General features: G+C 39.9%; 1 protein-coding gene across 8 annotated transcripts in view; it reads right to left on the bottom strand.

Annotated features, from left to right (window-relative positions):
• Nucleotides 1–16,745, bottom strand: part of macf1a (microtubule actin crosslinking factor 1a) — a 281,961-nt gene that overhangs the window by 174,514 nt on the left and 90,702 nt on the right. The gene's annotated exons all lie outside the window — the stretch shown is intronic.

Below are 16,745 nucleotides of genomic sequence, written 5' to 3' on the forward strand. Positions count from 1 at the left end.
ACAAGCGAGCAGACTGTAGCCGTTGCTGAGCGCACAGTTAGAAAACCGGTAAATAGATGAAATGGGACTAAACAGACGGAAATGTGCACTGTGAGTGTGAGCATGAGAGTGTGTGTGTGTGTGTGTGTGTGTGTGTGTGGTTGCCTCATACTCTGAAGAAAAACCACATGGGAGATACCCACATGCTCTTCTTCCTGTGTGACTACCATGTTAAAGTACATTTAATTTACTTTATATGAGCATAACACAGCTAATTTTTCTGTATTTGAATGCACACATTACACACATATTTATTCGTATGTGATCTGATGTGCGGCAGTTTGTAGAAGGTGTGTGTTTCTGTGTTAGGGAGTACAGTGTGTGTTTGTGTTTATCTCGGTTGCTATGAGGTAGCAATGCATCCTGACTGATATTTATTCACCGCTATCTTTGAATGATGTCTGCTGACTGCTGATGGCATGTTAGAAAGATTCAGACAGAGGGGTCGTTCAAACCAAGGTGATCACTGTGTGTGTGTGTGTGTGTGTGTGTGTGCGCGCGTGTGCATGCGTGCGTGCGTGTGTGTGTTGCACATGTCGAGACATTACAGAATGATTCAGCATGATTCAGGCTGCAGACTGGAAGGCAGGGGGTCCTCAAGTTACTCTCACCTCGCAGAGAATTGTGTGTGTGTGTGTGTGTGTGTGTGTGTGTGTGTGTGTGTGTGTGTGTGTGTGTGCGCATCTGCTAATGCATGTGTGTGGTCAAGTTATCAACTCAGCTCTGCAAAGCCACTGACATTTTAGCCCTAGCAACCTCCAGTCACAACAATACACAACCACAATCAATCTGGCGACATTTCATTGCAGACAGAGGAGAAACTTCAGCGCCAAACTAAATTTAATTCAAGTGCTGCAGTTTGAATCCATTTTCAATCCTAAAATATTCATTTAACAAGTTTGTCATTTTGACAATGCAAGATTCTTACTTGAGAACAATAATAATACAATTGAGACACATAGAATTAATGAAGGTGCATATATGGAGGGGCAGAAATGGGTTTCTTTCATATTAGTCATTTCCGAATCCCCACAATTACCAGAGAACATGAGGTCATGGAAAAGTGATCCTGATGCCAGCTGGTAATCTTGTGCTTTCCACCACTGAGGCGCTAAACTGCTGCAGAACTGCATTACCCAGAATCCTTTCTGTCCTAAAATTACCTCTGTAGCTGATAAAGTCAAGACAGCTTGGGCTTGAAACATTGTGCTTTTTCTAAATGTAATTAAGTTTTAAAAGCATTCAACAGTGCTGCAAGTCTTTGAGATGCAAACAACAGAATTACATTGCCCAGTGTCCTTTCTGTCCTAGAATGACCTCTGTACCTGATCAAGCCATGAGAACTTGGGCTCAAAACACTGCACTTTTTATAAATGTAATACAGTAAAGAATAGAAAAAAATGAAGCATTGTACAGTGTTGCAAGTCTTTTGGATGCAGACAGCAAGTAACTACATTACCCAGAGTCCTTTCTGTCCTAAAATTAACTTTGTACCTAATGAAATCAAGACAACTTTTGCTCAAAACACTGCAGTATTTCCTCATATATGTACATTTATGTAATAAAGTAAAAAAAACATTCTACAGTGTTGAGTCTTTTGGAAGCAAACAGCAGAATTATGTAAACCAAAGCAAACACTCAAACAACACAATATTTTAGATGAGCATGTATTCAATTAAAAAAGGGGAGAATCGATAACAAAGCATGCAATAAAAGCTCAAAAAGAGAATTTTGGAAATCAAAAAATCACAAAGACAAACTGTGATTGACTGAGAGAAAGAGGGAAGTTAAAGTGAAAGGAGGCTAAAGAGGAAATTCAGCAACCGCATGTCTCTTGTGGTAAAGAGTGTGTTGCTGCCACTGTGGGGCAGAAGAGACCAACATGTGTGTGTTGGGCTGCACGACTTCGCTCTACAACCACCGGCAGCATAACCAGTAACACACTGAGCACCCTGAAACCACTAAAGACAGCAGGTTGTTATAACGGGTGACAGAGTAGCTTGTTGCTCCACATTCCCTTAATCTCTTATTTCTTACGGTGCACATTATACATCTGCAAAAGAACCTGAGCTTAAACAACCTTAACTTGTTTTAATTTGTGTGAGTGTAAATGTTTTTAATTAAACTTCTACTATTCTTATTTTTAGCTACAATATATTGCCATCATTGTTTGTTGTTTTGTATGATTTTATTTCTATTTAAACTATTATTTGTTGTTCGACTGATTGTTTTTAATGTCTTTGTTCATGCTTGGCATTAGGGCTGAGTATTGTCAAGACCCTCACAATCCAATTCAATTTCGATTCTTTGGGTCATGATTCGATTCGATTCGATTTTGATTCGATTCAGTTGCATCAATATCGATTCAGTTATATGTGTTATCAGAAATACCCAGATAATTAATTTGAATACCTTCTGATATATGTTCAATAAAATGTTCATTATCTGTATTGATTTAGAACAAACTGACACCAAAACTTATCCCTTTCATTATTATATATTGAACAAAAATTAAAACTAAAATTAAAGTACAGAAAAGTGCATATTTATGCCTGAGCTAGTAATAAACATTATTAGCACATAATAAACATTTATGCAGGATTTGTCCATCTGCATTTGTGTGTGATCCACAGCTTTAGCGTTAGGAACAGGCTGCAAAACATCTGCGCGGTGTCGACTCAAGTGGTTATGTAGGTTCACCGTATTGTTGCAGTTTTTTAACACTGACTCACGAGGCTCACGCACGACGCAACTACTATCGACTTTGTGTATCCAAACCTCAGCTTTTAATGTTGGCGGTGCTAATTTTAACACACTGCTGCCTCGTGCTGGATTTAAGTTGTTTTTCTTTGCCTTTTGTGCCTTCAAACAACAAAAATCATCCACATTAAAAGGACATCTCATCAGTTTATGACTTCCTTCCACATTCACAGACCCTCACATGTTTCCATGGCTGAATAAAAGACTGCTGTACGCGGCTCTGAGCATGTGTGTGTATGTCCGCTTTCAGGGTCAAGAGGTCAGGGGTCCAATCTCATGTCCCCTTTCTGCAGAAAATGCTGCGTCTGGAAACTTCATCTACACACACATGCACAGAGAGAGAGAGAGATGCAACTGGGTTGTAACAAAGCCTCGGGATGATGTCAGACTACAGTATGAGCTCGACACAAGAACGACGAAAGAGAAGAAGAAAGATGGATGGAACAGAAGACCGTCGAGGGAGACAGAGAGAGAAACTACAGTGAGGCTCGGTGTCGTGGCTGTTTGTCTTGGCGAGTGAATGACCCTTTTCATTCAGATATCAGAGAGAAAAAAACTCACTGACACACACAAGAGCACACACAGCCTTTTGTGACCGCTGTGCAGAGTCTCAGTACTGTCTCTACTTTCACTATAACAGCACAGAATAACTCATCTGATGCCGAACCTCAAAGCTCAGACATTTAGCCCCACAGGTCCACAGACAAAATGTAATTATTTTGCATATGTCTCGTCTATTTGTCTGCATGTTGCTCCCTTGGGTGTTTTTAATGCAGCAGCGTGTCACGTCTCTCCCTCCCCCAGTTCAGCTCATTTCTCCCAGTCAGCATCCTTTACATAGATAGCCAGGATGCCAACAAGGTCACCCTGACACACCGAGAAGTATGCAAACACACACATGCGCACAGAAACAAGCTGTACTTTTGTGCACAGAATTGCTGCCCTGTGCTTTTATAAACTACTGCTGCAATACAGAGAGACGAGTGCAGGCAGAGCCATAAACTGTATCAGCACATGGAAATACAGACTACAGGCTGACCACAGAAAAGAGCGACACGCTGCAGAGCTGTTTGATCATAAAAGTATAACCTGAATATTGTTCCTGTGATAGTTTTCCTTGTCTTCTCTGAATATTATAAAAGAAACATATTAGGACATGAGGTGGCATTTATATCTAAGTTTATTCATCTAGCTTTTATTCAAAGCAATTTACTTGAATTTGGTCAATGTAAAGACCCCAGGAAGAATAGATGCTGCAATGCAAAAGCTACTGGGGATCTTAAGTAACAAACAAACAAACAAAGAGTATAATGTTTGTGGTGGCACAGCATCCAACATTTAAAAACCTTTAGGGCTGGGGTAAAATCCCATTACATTTTAAAGAATCTATTAATTGTTTAAGTCGGCAAAAAGGCCACTTAAAAAAATTGCCTTTCTAGGGTGATGTCATCAAATGTCTCACCATGCAGAAGGAAGCGTGCATCTACTCTTAGCTCACTCAGCACCACTGAGCTAGATAGTTTTACAGCTCTGCCGAAGAGGACGCCATTAATGTTTACAGCTCGTGCTGTCACGAGCCTGTCGTCCGTGAATAGACGCACACATCCTCCTGTGCGGTGATAACCGTGTAGTTTGGTAGAACGATAATAGTTCTTGAAACTGCTCATAACATGGTCAGCCAATTATCTCTCAACCAGGTCATGATTTCTGGAAAGAAAGATCTGTTTTCTGGCACTTTGGGCACCACAAGCCGAGTGCCATCTAGTTCCATCATATTCAAAGAAAGGCAGACTTCTTTGCAGCTGACATATCCAGCACTCGGCAACTCACACTAAAACATCCAGTCAGGTAATCAGCGCAACATGTAACAGGGAAAGTATATATTTTTGATTTTCTGTCACTGTTTGTCAAACATTATAGTAAACTGAATATCGATGAGGGTTTTTGATTGTTGGTCACAGAGGACATTTGATCACATTACCTTTGGCTCTAAAAAGAATGATAGGAATGTTTCAAAATTATTTTCCAATGTTTTATACAAAAAATGATTAATGAATTAATTGAGAAAATAATCTTTTGATTAATCAATTATGAAAATACTATTAGTTGCAGCTCAAGTGCCAACCAAAATGTGCCTTTGCAACAATGCTTAGCTCTTTTTAACATGCAGCATCCCTGCTGGGATGAGGACCATGGCAGCTGCAGGAAACAGGAAAAAAAATCTGTTCACGAAGGGCAGAGGGGAGGATGAGCAGCAAGAGCAGGATGGAGGAAAAGGACAGTCACATCATCAGAGTGATGAATCCTGTAACCTTGGACTTTCATGTCTGCGTAGCTACAATAAAAATTAGGACTCTCCCTCTCTTTCTCTCTCGCTCAGTTCCACTAAAAAAAATCACATCTGCCACACTGAACTCAGTCACCGACACAGGCTGCTTCCAAAAACCAGGCTAAAATATTTTTTACATCATTACAAAGAAAGCGACAAAGCTGCGATAGCTCTGTGTTGAGAAAAAGAAGCATTAGCAAATGTCTTCCCATCAGATCTAATACCTGAATAATAATCTATGAAGAGATATTTCAGTCCTCTGAACAGAGCAGCGCTGTGATTCTGTAACTCAATGCTTTTGTATATGAATAAAACAGCTATTCTGAGGCTTTGGTCACCCCACAGCTGCATGTGGTGTGACCGTGACACATCAATACTGCCTGCCAGCCTCCCACACTGCTCTCCGTCAGCTGAGCAACTTCTGACCTCGCCATTGGTGAAATGCAGCTGAAACACTTCCTGTCTGGAAAAAGAGCCGGCCCCCAGAGACCTGACCTGCAGCTCAGGGGCTGAACCCTTCAAATAAAACGTACCAGGAGGTTCCAGACATAACACTGCATGACCAGGGGAGCAAGGTGGATGTTGATGAGAGGAAGTAGATGGTTTCCATTGGCAGTATGCTCAGTACAGTGAGGCACCTGGCTGTCGAAAACTCAGCCTCTGAACACTGTCTAACATTTTCTGAGATCCTGAAACAGTGAGAGTGATGGAGTTGTAATTCTGTTTGCAGTACAGTGATAAATAGTTGATATACACTCAGTTGCTACTTTATTATGCACGCCTGTACAGTTTTTAAAGAATAAAATACTTTATTCCCATGTCATCAAATTTGCCTCAGTGCAGCTGTTAAAAACAGACAAAAAGACACTTTTGCAATAAAAAATATGCACATTACAAAACAATTACATCAAACCTGTGACTTGAAACAATAAGGTCCTAAGCTTCATTACTGGAAGAAAAATGACAGCAGTGCTGCCTGTAATATGAACACCAAAACATCAGCAATATGCTGAAACATCTTTCTGTGTAACACAAGCTTAAATTCCAGCAATGTGATAAAGAATCGGACTGCTAATGTTTGTTAAGTCTGCAGGGAAAGTTGGAGGCACTTTGAGGTGCATACAAACTCTGCCCTGCAGTATCAGACTCTGCAGTCAGGGGGCAGACTGGATCCAGTTACAGAGAATTAGTTTGCCTCCAGTGTTGCAGCATTGATTTTTTTATTATCTAATTCGACTTAAAATTCCAGAAGAAGGCTTCATTTCAAACTATTCTTATTTAACTTTTCCCCACTTTGTATGATGTCCAAATGTTCCAGGCTGTTAACTTTGGATAAGTCTGCATCAGTCTACTGGTACAAGAAAAATAGTCAAAAAGTTCCCAACAGGGAAACTATGGGAAAAATTATAAACCCAAGCTGTTTTTTAATGTGCAGAACAAGGTGAGCACATAATCAGTAAAACATTTACACACACAACAGCGGTTTAGCTCAATCCAGACAAATGGATTTGGCATGGCTGGGTCAAACACACACAAGCAATCAACCTCAGACTGTTATTTATTCAGGCATGGCTAATCACACAGCGAGGAGCTGGACATCATGATCACTGGACCCCACTGAGGCTTCCGTCTTAAATGAATAGCAGAAATTATATCAGACAGCTATGGGTCTTTTAAAGGACACTGAGGAGTTACTGGGTTATATTCTATGGCCAGGGTTTGCTGCTGATGTTTTTAAGCACTGGCCCCACCAACCACAAGACAACTAAGCACTCATTCTACAAACTACCGCCACACATACACCATTCTCAAATTTAAGATGCATACCAAATAACCTAATAAATATAGTTTTTCACTGGCCTTAATTTCTAGCAGTTGCTCGTTGCATTTTTTCTTGTGCTTTTGAGAGAAATGGCACCACTTTGCTTAAGATTTAAATGTTTAAATACTTGCACGGGCCAGTGATAAGTAACTTTTTGTATGCAGTTTGGCAGAGAACACCACGTTACCTACTGTGTTCTCCCTCAGTGCGATGAACACATCAAAGGCTCTCAGTCCTGTTACTGCTGACAGTTAAGTAAGTTATGTTTTGACGGGAGAACTAAGCGGATCGCTAGTCCCGTTCCAAACGAGCGGACAGCGACAGAGCCAGGAGTCATCGCACAGACAGAGAGTCAGACAGACAGCAAGAGCCCGAGATGCCATTAAGAGATTAAAAAGAGAGGAGGATGAAACGGGAGAGGACAGAGGACGAGTGTGGCCCCCGAATAAACTCACAAGGATGGATTAACTGGACATGACTCGAGGAAAAACACAGAAACAGAGACACACAAAACACAGGGCTGCTGGAGAACTACTTAGTTGTCGGTGCAAGTGATGAAAGATGGGAAGTTGACCCACGTGGAGACTTCAGGTCAGCCAAAAGCTACTGAAGCTCAAAGAGATAAAATTTATCTTGTAAAAAGCTTCCTTCGTCCAACAGCAGCTCTAATCTGTGTTCATTAAACACAAGTTAAATGTGTGAAAACCAGTCACACTTCAGCCTCATCCCCACTGCACAAAAAACTTGCCAACACCCACTTACATCTCCAATGCCATCAATGCTGCGTTGCCATCAATGACTGACGGCACTGATGGCAGCGCAGCACCCAGGTGAACACACTAATTTCAGCTCCTTAACTGGCAAGATGCTATGACGCCCCATCACTAATTACTGACCGTCTCCTTGCAAGTTAGTCTGCACTGAGTTTGAAAGAGCGACTGAATAAGTAAGAGATATATAAAGAGAAGAAGGCACTGAAATCATATTTAGCATGGTTACCCATGTTTGGAAAAACTCAAGTGAACATGATAATTTTGGTGTGAAAGGGGTATTATATTCCTTCTTGCCCTGTGAGCAGTGATGTTATGTCATTTCCAAAAAGTGTGCAGAGCTTTTTTCTAGTTAGTGTATCAGGAAGTAACAGAGGGGATTTTCTGAGATGAAACCACAAGAGAGAAATGAGGAAAACCTCTCCAGGAAAGTACATTTAAACTTCTGGAGTCAATATGCGTCACAGGTTCTTCTGTTCTGTCCAAAAATGTCAAGAGAGCCTGAACTCCTGCAAAGCTAAATTAAATTACTTGGCTGAGAAAACAGGAAGAGTTTGCGATAGTACACACTCCCAGGAACAGAGAAACATGCTAACATGCACACACAGCAGTGGCAAAGCTTTTGTTTTCAGGAAACAAAGACCAATTACTCCTGTCCTTTCTCTCACCCTGCGTGATAAAAAGAAAGAACAAAGAGCCGAACAGTTATCATCTATTCTGTGTTCCCTCAGGGGCCACAATAACACATGACAAAAATAGATTATTTTACAATATAACATTTGATATCAAGAATATTTCTGCTTTAATTTAAGCTACAACAGCACAGAAATCACTGCGACCGTGTTGGATGCTGCTTGTATAAAAAGAGCTGACTGAACAGTTACTTTGAAATTACGGAGAAAAGATGATTTTCTGCATGACAGATTCGTGTTTATGAAAACAAATCTGGACAAGCAAAACCAAAATGCAACATGACATCATCCGGCAAGGCGCTGGCACACAGATTACTTTACACTGAATACTGTATTTCTTTTGTTTACCTCACAACTGTCATGAGAAAAAAATCAAATGAGTGCTGTTGCCATAATCTTTTAAGGCTGCAAGATCCTTCCTTCCTGTTTTGTTTCTACAGAATGCCTTATATCTGATGGATCTCTAGCCTTATTTCCACCGAGCAGTCTGGTTCAGTTCAGTTTAGCTCTTTATAAATAAGAACGGCTATTTTTGGGTTTCCATTATCAAAAGTTGCGAATGGCACAAATATAACTGCTACACTTAGTCATGTATTTTGGTTGCTGCTCTATACGTTTTAGTAACTTATCTGTTACTAAAATCTGGAGCCAGAAACACTACAATCCCTCGACTGGTCAAAAGAAAATTGTCACTCTTTCTCTAAAGACTCAATGCACAAACACATTCTGTTTAAATATCCCATTCTGCATGAGAGCAGACGTTCCTCTGCAACACCGGGAGAAAAGAAATACAGTAAGAGCTGGATGAAGCAGTTATTACTATTCTGTAACCACCCTGCCTAAATTTAAGAGTACTTTCTACTGTGGAAACGCAATAACAGATCTAGGGTTGTGGTACATGTACATACACATGTATAGGTTACAAAGCAGCTCTCAGAGTACTGAGCGAAGCCAAAGACAAATGTCCCCTGAGATGGAAAAGAAAGTCTTTGTAATTAAAGAAAGATAAAACAGAATTGTTAAATGAATTAAATGCTTTTCAAATGACGTTATTAAGTTTAATTAACACAACTGCTTGGAAATGAAGTTGAGGAAACCTAATTGATGTATGTGTTACCGGTTTTAAGTTGGTTAACAATTCTCTTTTTTCAGTGTATATAGATTATGTCAAAGAACATCATTGTACCCTCCTTTATTCAATCACTTTTATTACATTCCGGCGTATTTTCATCTCCGGCCCTACAGTTAAGATACAAATTAAGTTTTGCAACTAATACTTCTCAGTTAAGGTTAGAGGCAAAAAAAATAGCCCCCAGTAAAAAGGGAACAAACACTGCACTCTCCAGTGTCAAAGCTGCAGGCTGTACAGGCCCATCTATCCACCCCCGCTACCATAATACTGTCATAATACTGGTTCGGACATATCATTGTCATGGTTAATTTCTTATATGATGGATGATGGAGTTTGGTTTGGTTTATATGCAGCATAAACACACTGAGGCGGGCTGGAAGCAGGAAACAACATGACCTCTGTGACCTGACTCTGTCGCTCCCCGAGTCTCTGCCATCAGGCTCAGGAGCAGCGTGAAAACAGTGATGTTGACCTCGAGAGCTTTAACTGCGCGGTCATACAGCTCCTCGGGGTAAAGGTCAAGGATCATGTTTGAGTGCGTGTGTATGTGTGTGTGTGTGTGTGTGTGTGTGTGTTGACATCAGCGCAAGCAAGTCATCCAGATATTATCACAAAAATGAAAGACACACTTTTTAAGTCTTCACACTAAAAACGCTCAAATCTGTACCTTCATATGAAAAAAACAAACAAAGACACACAAACACTTAACTGATGATATAAATCAAAATGAGTAAAGAAGAGAAATGGAGGAGAGAGAGTGTAGGAGCTGTCACCCATAATGGCACAGAGAAGCTGTGCCTGAATGGATGGTGGGAAAGGAGGGAGGGGACGGAGTTCGAAAAGAGGGAAAGAGAAAGTACGATGGATTTATGACCCCGTGAGAAAAAGAGCGGCTTCATCCAAACTCTTTTGGTTTTAGGGCCATAGTTAATCACAGGTTAATGAGCAGAAGAGATAGGGAGAAAAGGATGGAAACAAAAACAGAGTGGAGGTTGAATAAGAGAGAATAATATTTTTTTTTTTATTTAGATAAATTGCAAGCAACCGGAAAACACTGAAAGAAAAAAATGGGGGAAAGGAGTCTTTATCTCTCTTTATCTTGAGGGATAAAGAGGGTGAGATAAGGACAGATAGGCTTAAAGATCAAAGTCCAAGAGGAACAAAAACATGAGATAAATGGGAGATGGACAGAAAGACAGGTGAAAGTGAAAGAGAGAGAAATGATAAAAAGCAAAGTTGGCATCGCAGTGTGGCAGCGAGGAGTGTCAGTGGAAACAGAATATACAGAGAAGATTTCCAGTGTGGTCCTGTTTGATCACTTCTAGGAGTAAAAAATGTTCTTCCTTCCTTTGCTAGAGAGTTATTTGAAAATAAAAAACATTTGTTAAAGAACTGAACTTGTGCACATCCCCTGGTCAATATTTTGCACATTTCTGCATCAAACCACTTGACAAGCTGATGCATTTTTACATATTCCTTCTATTTTTCATATTTTCTTATCTAATAATTGGCCCTGAACCAAAATACAGGGCAAACATTTGATCTCATGGCGGCACTGGACGAAAAGTTAAGGAACCAAAGTAAGTGGTCTTCATCTGCCATGAATATCTGCACAAACTTTCCCAATAGTCTTTTAAATACTGTATATGCTGAGATATTTCAGTCTTGACTAAAGCGGTGGACCCACCGATGACCTGCATTGCCATCTGTAAAGAAACGCTGCTCGAATGGCTGAAAGAGTGATACAGCTTCACATCTGCTGCCTGATAGTGCCTCGCTTTGCTACGTATGTACAGAGCAGAGAATGAATGAAAGATGGTAAACACAGTTTGGAGGAGGTGTGTTTGTGAGAGAAAGGGGGAAAGAGAAAGACATCTATAGGGTCGTGAGAGAGAGACGAAGATGAGGAAGAAGAGAGAAAACACTCAGACGATGAGGTCAGTGGATGGGAAAAGACGAAAGACAAAAAGTGAGGGAATGAAAGGCGCGGGGGCAAAGAATGTGGAGAGTGTACACAAATACGGGGGACCCTAACACATAACCACGGTAACCAGGCCCTTAATTTTAACCCCAGCTGTTCTTGTTACCATGGATGCGTCTCAATTAGGACCCTCCCTCCTCCTCCTCGGCACGCCACCCAGTCCTCTGGCCTTTTATTGGGCCACTTGACCCCGGCTCCTGAAAAAGCTGTAATTATCAGGCTGTCAGAGTCTGCAGCGTCCTCGCTGCCATGACGTCAACATTTACATTCAGCCTGGTAAAGGTCTCCGCCACAGAGGCCTCTTTTTATTTAGGTGTTCCTTTTCTTTACATGTGACACATGATCAGGAGTATTTTGTCATCATTAACCCTGAAACTTCTCACACATGTATGTGATAACTCGTTAATCAGGAATAAGTCATTCATAGAGCAAAAATGGCAAATATTTACTGATTTTAATGTTCTGAAATGTGAGAGTTTATATCTTTGGTAACTGGAAATACTTTGATTTTGGACTGTTGATTGGATAAGTCCTTTAGAAGTTACAATGTTTTATACTGTTTTCTTTTGAGATGCACCAAGATGAAATTCATTGATGGCAGTAGGTGATGTTTTTGCGTTGTGTTACTTCAGTTTTGCAAAGGCTAAAAAGCGGGGCTCATGACTAACGGCATACTGTTATCCCGAGGCAAATAGATATCTGCCCCACGATGCTGCAGGGGCAAAAGGACAAAGTTAACTCACTATTATCACGTCAGGGACCCCTGATAATACTACACTGTGAACAACAATTTGTGTTGAAATCAATTGTTTGAGTAGTGACACATACTGTATGTCCTCTTCACTGGACGTCGCAATCTGTATTCCCCCCAATAAACACTACATTTGTTTCAGCAGGTCTGTCTTTGATTCTGTCCTAATGGGTTGGTGGTAAAACTGTCCAGAGAGCAGCTTGTTAAATGTATCAAGTAGTCTGAATGAACTATAAAAATAAGCTCTCCTCTCACTCATGGAGGACTTTCACTCTTGTTTAATGAGTCCAAAGGCTCATGTGCATTTGTTTTGATTTGCAGATAATTGTGTTGTACAGGCAGGTGAGAGTTTGTGTGCCGAGTTCAGTCACTGAAGCTGTAAGCGAGCCAGATAAGAATTATGTGTGAGAGAGAGTGAAATAAAGAGACAGTGGACTATTGTATGTGTGTGAATCTCAGGGACAAACGGGCCGAGGGGAAGCCAAAGACCACCAAGACTGACCATGAAACAAGAGGAGAGGGGAGGAGCGATCGTACATCAGAGACACGCTGAAGCTTCTCGTCCCCTCTCACTAATGGTCCTGTGTTACTCTGCAGAGATCTTTTCACCATGTTCACACTCCGTAATCACGCACGCACACATATACAAAAACTGCAGCTCTTTTCACTATGTGGCAGAGCAGGAAATGAATGAGCGAATCTCGGTTAGCCCGGAGGCGGCGGCGATGTGAATAGTGCCCGACGGGCACAACAACTTGGAAGGTGATCAATGGCAGCGTTAATTGTTCCACATTGCACAGAGAGCCAGGTATGTTACGAATTAGTCTGGTTACATAAAGGGACAGTAATCCTTTTTTAACGAGCTCATAGGGAGATGAGTTCAAGACCGGCATTTGAACATTTTGTGGAAGACTATGGTCAGTGTCTACGAGCAAAAGATAAGGAGAGTAAGGGTGTGAGGTGAGGAATAAAAAACAGATTAGAGAGATAAGATTAGATAAGTGTGGAAAAAGAAAGAGATGTGTTGATATGAGAATGCCCTGACCTTAAGAGAAAAAAGATAAAGTAGACTTCAACAATAAGAACCTATCTGAACACACAGTTCATTTGACTTCTATTTTCACAGGTTTGTCCATTATTTTGGTGATAACTGGCTGTGATAATACCATATTAAACTTGACTACAGCTGCAATGATAATTCAATTATTTCATTTGATGATAGACAAAAATAATACATTAATAGTAATACATTAATTTTAAGTATTTTTTAAAGTGAAAATGGCTATACATCACTAAATTCAGCTTCTCAAAGGTAGATATTTTCTTCTTCTTTTATGATGTGATGGACTTCCTTTTTGTTAGTCCTGAGATTTACTTGCTTTTGAATCATGTAACCAAGTGGACAACTGACTGCATCCTGAACAGAACTGTTCACAACGCAACTTGCCGATGTCCTGCTCCATCCCAGAGGACTGAGACTTTATAGAACTTTATAGAACTTTTGGATTTTCACCTCGAGGAGTTAACTATATTTCAAAAAGTTGAACTGGAAATTTGTAGGGCTGTACCCGACTCACAATTATGTCAGTCGGATAGACTTCGTCTGTTCAATATAAATATGTGACTTTTGGTTTTTTGTTTTCCATATACAGTTTTAAAGTTTAAATAGGGCTCAGCAACACAGGAAATAAGATAACGGCGCAAATGACAGATCGCAAATGTGCAACATTTTATATTTATATGAAACAAAAGTCTAATACTGTATTGTAATAAGTTGCTGTGAGCTGAAAATTCAACACCTTCACCTTATGGTGCAGTTTCTCTCTCCCTCCATGCTGCTGCCAGCCTGACCACAGCTGCTTCGAGGAGCATGAAAGTAAAGAGCACTCACTCTGCAGCAAATCATGGCACAAAGTGTCCCCAGAAGCACACTGACTATCAAAAAACAAAACGACTGCTTGACTTGAAGCAGTGTCAGTCCACTGAGAGTTTTCAACTGATGATTTGAATCTCCGACTTTTAAGAGGAATTGCTAGAATTTTGCTGTAAGGAAACAAGAAGGCAATACCATTAAGAGCAACTAATTGCTCATTGCTGTTCCGTCTGTTTTCATGTACAGAAGTTTGTGTTCACAACATTGACTTGGCTGCAAAGATTTCATTAAGGTGGCCAAGAGGAGAGAGAAAGACTACATAAAAGAGAGAAAAGACTTGTGTTGACAGACTTATTGATGGGCTGAAGGATGTTTAATCTGCAGTGTCCATATTGACTGCTGGCTTGGCCCCTATGTTGGCTTTAACAGCATAGAACTAGTGGACAGAGGGCCTTCAATAAACAAACAGCACCTTTTAAAAACTAACAGAGATCGAAGCTTCATGAGGCTGGGTGGAAAAAGTCAGTCCAGGTCACTAATACGTCATAAAAATTAACACGTGACAGTAAAATATGGGAAACACACGAGGTTCAGAGAGAAAGGAGCCGCTGATGAAGCTGATAGTCTGCAGTCAAGTGCAAATAACAAATGCACAGAGTCATAACTAATTTACCTGTATCCACACACACAGCCACTAACAAAGGCTCACTCGAAACCCCCTCCCTGTACACACAGCCTATGTAAACTCTGTTAAGATAATCTGAGCTTGTCGATATCCAAACACACACACACATGATGAAGAGAAATCCCTGTGTCCCATTTCCAGTGTTAACGTCACCCTCGCAGCATTACAGCATGTTCCTCCAACTTCAAAAGCTCTAAAAATAAATCTAAATAAAACTGTTTCTATCTTGGAAATAAACCTGAAGGCCAAAGCAAAGAAGGCAGTTTGAATATTTCCAGGCAGCGAAAAAAAAATAAAAAATAAAAAAACAAAACAAATATCTTCTCTGTATTTTTTCGAGCTTTCTCAAACTGACAGAGTGTAAATTTATGTACATCAGAGCAGCCGCCTTGGTATCACACTGAGATAACTACAATTCCCACGCTGCACCCCTGTCTCCAGGAAGTGGAGCCAGCCGAGCTCTTCGAGGTGGAGCCCGCAGGGCCTGACGGGAGTCTGGGGACAACAGGAAGTAAACAGGAAGCAGTCGAAGACGACAGCTGGAGAGCACGGAGGAGCCGGTGAACACAATGCAGTAAAAAAGAGAGACCAGAGGCGCTCTGAGCCTCTAATGTTTGAAATTCAGTTTGTGGCTGATGGGTACACATTTGCACACAATGGGATTCAGAATATGGAAATGAAACAATGAATATTTCAAATGTTCAAAGGCAGTCAAAGTATACATTACTACAATTTAATATGATTCAGTTTGCATTGTTCTCTATCCGTCTATATGTGCAAGTGCCTGGATGCAGCATGTTAACTCCTTTAGCATGGCTAGCTAGCCCAGCTTCTGTAACATTAACAATGTTTTACTACACAGTCTTATTTTGAAAAGGAAATTTTATATGGATAACATAACAGTACTGATCCTGCCATTTATTTCATTTTAATTAATTTAAATTTTATTTTATTTAATTACTTTTATGTTTGTTCTAGTACTTTGCTATTTTATTTTTTATTTCATTATATATTTATTTATCTATATTTATTTATTTATTTACTTATTCATTGAATTATTACTTTTTAATCCAATTAATTATTTATGAATTTGCTTAGTTTATAATCTGTTATTATTATTATTATTAATATTATTATTATTAGCATTATTATAATAACTATTGTTTTTGTCATCTTTCATTTCATTTTCTTTGTCTAAGTAAATGTGAGACCATTTGAGGGTACATGTATATGTACATTGATGTATATGTTTACAATTAAATTTGAATTTTTAAAAAGTTGTTTAAAAAAAGCAGCCACAGTTTGCATGTCACAAGTCCTGGTCTTTCTCTAGTCATGCATTTGTCTAGTAAAAGCCACAAATTATTAAATCAGCATTGCACAAACTTGTATCTTGTCAAAGAAAAGGATGCATCTTACCTATGCAGAGAAAAACACAATATCAGGTAACATGACTGCCTGCCTGATCTGTAAAGTGATGTTTAACCAACATAGATTTTTCCAAAATTTTCTGGGAATATTACATTCTCCAAAACTTATCAAGGCCTATAAATTGCTATTTACAAATCCTATGTCTTTTTCAGTTTTTTTGTAAGCTTATGAACCTTGTTTATAATTTTCCAGTGTGTGTGACGAGTCACTGCAATTAAAGTCTCTCGTTCTGACAAGTGAGTTGGCAGATGAGCTGAGCAATGCTTCCCCTGAGGGCCCCCCAAGATCAAAAAGAGACCAAGCATATTTAAATATTACAGCTTTATCAGCTTTTACACGCTATAATTGAGACACTGTCCCAGTCTAACACCCCTTAAGTCAGAATTCTTGTTCTTAACCATCGTGGAAACACACAGTTCTCATACTGCAGGAGCGGAGAGATGAATGATTTAAACAGAGTGTTTTCTTTGGGAAATGTCC

The sequence above is a fragment of the Plectropomus leopardus genome, chromosome 17 (genome assembly GCF_026936395.1).
Source record: "Plectropomus leopardus strain MGB_pleo_1.0 chromosome 17, ASM2693639v1, whole genome shotgun sequence".
Taxonomy (NCBI): Eukaryota; Metazoa; Chordata; class Actinopteri; order Perciformes; family Serranidae; genus Plectropomus; species Plectropomus leopardus.